This window comes from Rosa chinensis, chromosome 2 (assembly GCF_002994745.2).
Source record: "Rosa chinensis cultivar Old Blush chromosome 2, RchiOBHm-V2, whole genome shotgun sequence".
In the NCBI taxonomy this organism is placed as follows: Eukaryota; Viridiplantae; Streptophyta; class Magnoliopsida; order Rosales; family Rosaceae; genus Rosa; species Rosa chinensis.
Window position 1 is genome coordinate 47,375,299 of NC_037089.1, and position 6,290 is coordinate 47,381,588.

Below are 6,290 nucleotides of genomic sequence, written 5' to 3' on the forward strand. Positions count from 1 at the left end.
CTTGGTGTTATCGCCCTTGATGAAACCTAACTTCATTTGCTCAATAAAAGCTGCATTATCTTCATAAATGCATGTAGGTTCATCTGTGGTAGACTTTAAACCACAAGTTCCTCGAATGTGTCTAACTACAGACCTTAGCCATATGCATTCTTGCACAGCTTCATGTAAAGCGATAATCTCTGCATGATTCGAGGAAGTAGCAACAAGGGTCTGCTTTATAGACCTCCAAGATATCGCAGTGCTTCCCATGGTAAAGACATAACCCATTTGGGAGCAGCCTTTGTGAGGGTCAGAGAGATACCCTGCATCAACAAAACCCATCAAGACATTGTTGTCATTTTAATGGAAGGAGGAGGAGCACGGAAGGTGGCGTTTTTCCTTGTGGAGTCCGATCCCACACTTCCGTTATTTCTTTTCTCTCTGTAGGGATAGAACAAGCTCATATCAATCGTACCTCTCAAGTATCGAAAGATTGTCTTTATGCCAATTCAATGGCGGCGTGTTGGCGCAGAACTGTGTCGAGCTAACAAGCTCATTGTGAATGAGATGTCTGGTCTTGTGCATTGAGCTAAGTACAATAATGCGCCTATTGCACTTAGATAGGTCACTTTAGCCTCTAATAAGTCTTCGTCCTCATCCCTTGGACGAAACGGATCTTTTTCAGGCTCAAGACTACGACCGATCATGGGAGTACTCACAGGCTTTGCTTTATCTTCATTAAATCGTCTTAATAATTTTTGAGTATATGCTGACTGATGGATCATAATCCCATCACTACAGTGCTCGAGTTCTAGTCCGAGACAAAACCGTGTTTTCCCAAGTTCTTTCATCTCAAATTCGGATTTCAAGTACTTAGCAGTTTCCTTTAACTCATCTAGAGTTCCAATTAGGTTCATATCATCGACATAAACTGCTACAATTGAAAATCCGAAATTTGTCCTCTTTATAAACACGCATGGGCATATTTCATTGTTGAAATATGCCACTTAGATGGTTATACCACATCCATCCATATTGTTTCAATCCATATAGTGAGTGTCTCAATCTTATTGAAAATGCACTCCGTGGTTTAGAGCCACTGGACTTGGGTAATTGAAGTCCATCTGGAACCATCATATATATCTCTAAATCTAGATCCCCATACAGATATGCTGTAACCACATCTATAAGCTGCATGTCAAGTTTTTCGGAAACTACCAAATTAACAAGGTAGTGGAATGTTATAATGTTCGTTACGGGAGAATATATATGTCTCCTCGTAGTCGATTCCAGGGCGTTGTGAGAAACCTTGCGCCATAAGGCAGGCTATGTATCTAACAACCTCATTTTTCTCATTACGCTTTCTAACAAAAACCCATTTATGGCCAACAAGCTTTATACTTGGGGGTGTCAACGTTATAGGCCCAAATACCAGTCTCTTTGTTAGTGAATCCAATTCAACCTGGATTGCATCTTTCCATTTAGGCCAGTCTACTCTTCGTTGACATTCCTCAACGGAGCGAGGTTCGATATCATCGTGTTCTATAATTCCTCGAGCAATAGAATATGCAAACACATCATCAAGGATAATAGAATCTCGATTCAACGTCTCATGTACACTAGTGTAATTCATGGAGATCTGCCTATTCCCTGGAATTGGTTCTAACATTGGAAGGTCCGCCAATGATGTCTCTTGGACATAACTATAATCCGGAATATCTTTATGAGACGGGTTATTTATGTCGATGATTAATGGATCTTTCTGTGCCAAACTCGCTTTCTTTCTCGGGCTAGAATCCATCAAACCTTTGGGCCACCCACGTTTCCTTGCTGGGAGCCCGGCCTGAGCCACATTGCCATCACTATTAGTGGTGGAGGCGCCATGTCCATGATTTTTAGGGACATCAATCCTTGCAGGCACGTTTGCAGCAGGTATATGTGATCTTGTCACTTTAGCAATATCAGAAAACTCATCAGGCATAGAGTCTGCTACGTTCTGAAGATCGAGAATTCTCCGCACTTCAATTTCAAACTGTGCGGTTCGGGGATCAAGATGAGAAAAAGTGGGGACAGACCATGACAATTCCTGTCGTTCCTGTTGAACATTATTGTTCATTTCTCCCCCTAACGATGGGAAGACTGTCTCATCAAAGTGACAATCCGCAAATCTAGAGGTAAATAGATCGCTTGTCAAGAGTTCTAAGTAGCAGATAATGGTTGGAGAGTCATATCCAACATAAATGCCTACTCATCTTTGACGACCCATTTTGGTGCACTGTGGCGGCGCAATTGGCACGTAAAATGTACACCCAAATATGCGTAAGTTTGAGACATCAGGCTCATATCTAGTAACCATCTGGGAAGTATAAAGGGGTTGAGTGGCAGTAAGCCTAAGACAAATGAGCTGATAGCTAAATTTAAAGCTATTGATTTTCGTTATTCTCCTGCAAATATGTCAATTGTAATATAGGGAAATAAGGGTCTCTTGCAGAGGATTAAGTTAAACTAAAAGCTTCAACAAAAGTCACAAAACGTGACTACAGTTCCTACTGAATAGCAGTCAAAAAACAAACTAAAATCCTAATCAAAACAACCCAGAAAAATATGAAAATTTACAGAGTTGTACTAGACACACAATGAGTCTAGAACAAAAAATTTGGGAATTTTTGGAATTTTTTTACTTTGGAAATAAAATACAGAAAAATAGAGAACAGAAAGAAAAACGAAACTGAAACAGATTTGAGATTGGTTGATATCAAGATGATGAAACTAGCTAGGAAGGAAGTATCCACCTCTAACAATCACACACAACACACTTTGTCCAATTTACTTCCAATTAACTTAGTTGAAGACGTTCAGATTGGCTCAGTATGCTTGAACACAACCTATTACTCTTTCTTACTTTGTACGCTAGGCAGGAAGTGCTCTACACCTAGACTATTCCCAAGCAATGCAACCTAAAGGTACGTTTATTAGATTTAACATGCAGAGATCATTAAGTTTGAAAAGAGTTTGAGCAATCACTAGGCATCGCAATTGACTTAGAGCCTTGCTAAACCTAGGGTTTTGTTTACTTGATAGAGAAAGCTACCAATTACTTCTCTAGACAATTTGAGGAATCCAACTATGGATCCAAGCATCAAATAATCAAAGTATTAGAACAGTATCATGTATAATAAGTAGGCCTCCAAAGCACACAAACATAGAATTCATCAATGAGAAATTGGTAAACAAAACCTCAACTTTATTAATTGGAAAACAAATTGAATGTCAAAGCATGTTATGGATCATGTCCAAGGGCTTCAACTACCCCCTAACTACTGGAAATTTAGTTACACATGATGGGAATCAAAAACACAAAAGAGTTCATGGAGAAAGAAGACAACAAAAATCAGAAAATTGGAAAATACGGATCGGCGATCGATCTCTGGTGTGCAGCGATCGATCGTTTATGGTGTGATTCTGCAGTCTTGGTTCTCCTCCAGCTCTGGTGCGTCTATGCTTCTTCGTATGTGAGATGATCTCGTTCTTCAACGTCCAAGGAGAGATTTTATTCAGTTTGTAACTCTTTCCTTTTTTTCCTTTTGGGACTCTCTCTCCTTGGCTTTAACGGTAATCCCCTTAGTTATGTTCTGATTGATTTTGGATTAATTGACATCATTCTATCCAATAGGAGTAGCCAACAGAATTAATTGCTGAATATCTTTTTCTTCATGTTGCCTTAAGCTTCCTTGATTCATCAAGAGTCCACAAGTCTCAATTATTTGCACATATCTCCTTCCTTTTGCTCTTATTTCTTTCCTTGCTTTGGAAAACCTAATAAACATAAAAATAACTAAATTAACCAGAAAATAAGATAAACTAACAAAGTAAATATAGGAATTAACAACATTATTATTGCATTATTATGCTCCTATCATGAGCACAGCTGCATGCAATATTGCATAGCCCTAAGCAGAAACAGGGAGATTGGTGCGTATAACCAATGCTCTAGCAACCATTTGAAGTCTTTTAATGACAGATTCTGTGAGACCATTTTGGGTGTGAACATGAGGAAAAGGGTGTTCAACTTCAATCCCAATGGACATGCAATAGTCATCAAATGTTTTTGATGTAAACTCTCCAGCATTGTCAAGACGAATTGACTTAATGGGATGATCAGGGTGGTGAGCCCTTAATTTAATGATTTGTGCTAGGAGTTTAGCAAATGCAGCATTTCTTGTGGACAATAGCATGACATATGACCATCGTGTCGATGCATCAACCAACACCATAAAATATCTAAATGGTCCGCAAGTTGGTTGAATAGGTCTACAAATATCACCTTGGATTCTTTGTAAGAATGGAATATTTTCTTTAGTGGCCTTTGCATAGGATGGTCTCGTTCCTAATTTTGCTAACGAGTAGGCTTCGCAAAACGAAAGATGGGCTTTCGAAGCAACTAGGGAAGTATTTGGTTGAGCCACGAAGTCACAATTGATTTTAGAAGTAGAAAAAGGAACCAAGGAGGTATTGGTGGCATCAATACCACTTTTGGGCCGCAGGGGGTAGGCGGCGCCAGCCCTACCTTGGATCGAATTTTGGTTCTGACTTCTTTTCATTTTGAAAAATGGATTTCTGTGTGAAGTCTTTAATATACGGATCATCATATCACGACCTGGGTATCCCAAATGGTCATGCCAAAGCCTATATGTGTCAGAATCCTATAAGTCATCTCTCGTGACATGGTTGGATTCAATAATAGTGGTTGCATACAACCCACTAGATCGACACATACATTTCTCTAATACTCTTTTATGTCTGTAGTCATTAGAGGTGATGCAAATGAACTCTTATCCATTCTCACAATGTGTTTCCACATGAAAACCATTGGCTCTTTATATCTTTAAAACTCTATAGGGTCCTTCCATCCCTAGGAGCATATAGAGCTTCGGTGACATTAATACTTGTGCCATTTGGCAACATAAATTGAGCTGGTCCTCGACCATGAATCAATTGTGATGGTTCAGCCATCATAGTCACAGAAGATCGACTAGGAGTCATCCATAGAAATAGTTTCCTATGTCGCAATATAGTATGTGTGGTAGCACTATCAACAAGGCATTCCAACTCTCTAGGAAACATACTGAAAAATAATAAAGTTCGGAATTAAAACATGTCCATGACATCGAATAATAATACGATACTTTATTAATAAAGATAGCCAATGATTACATCAAAGGTCCCAAAAAGTCTAATCCAAAATAAAATCAAACTAAGACACATTGTAGTCACTCTATCCGTTTGGTAACTCCAATCAAATATGACCAGGAAAGTAGAGAGAGATGTTGGTGGAGCGAGGCTCTCTTAAGTACCATTAATCTCAATGACTTTCCTAGACATCATATTTCATTGGGTGCACCACATAAGAAAGAGTTTAATACAATTGTCATTTATTGACCAAGGCATATTGCCATTACAAAAATTGTTGGAAAATAAAAGGACTAATCTAATCAAAGTCTGCGGCATCCTTGTGCACTTCATCGTCAGCTTTGAAGTCCTCTATGGTGAGATGGATGTCTCCACCATTTTCTTCTTCTTCTTCTGCAAGGTACACTTCTTGCTCCCTTAGGTCCTTGTATGCCCTGTATCTTGAAGCTAGTTGCTCGCTTGCCTTGCATTGCTTGAACCAATGCTCACTTGATCCACATCGATGACACATGTCATTGTGGTTGCCTCCCTTTAACTGAGGTGCACGTTGTGGGCGTTCCCTAGGAGGGTTGGTGCACCACCACGACCCATGACGCCTCCACCACGAGCCATGGCGCCACCACCACGACCAGGAATACCACGACCACCTCTCCCACATGTGGCATTGCCACCACGTGTATCCGCACCAAACCTGCGGTTTCCTTCCTTGTTTGGGCAGTTATATGGACCCATACGTCCCTCATATCCCTTATTCTTAGGGTTCCGCTCCTTACGTCCTCTTTTGGGTGCATTATAATTCGTCTCATGAACGCTTTTAGTTTCAATGGACCTTGAATTATAATTCCTCACAAGTATGTTATCACGTTTCTCAGCTACAGATATGAGATTGATAAGCTGATGAAACCTCGTGATCCAGGGACTAGCGCCTAGGGGCCTAGGCGGGGACTAGGCGGTTTTTATTTTTTTAATTTTTTAACTATTTTTATCACATACAATTAATAATTAATAATTATTATTAAAGTCCTACAATAATATTTTCGATTATTATGTCCTACAATTAATTAAAAGTTTGAGAAAAAAAATATGTTTCTGAGATAATAACAACCATACTAATTATTATT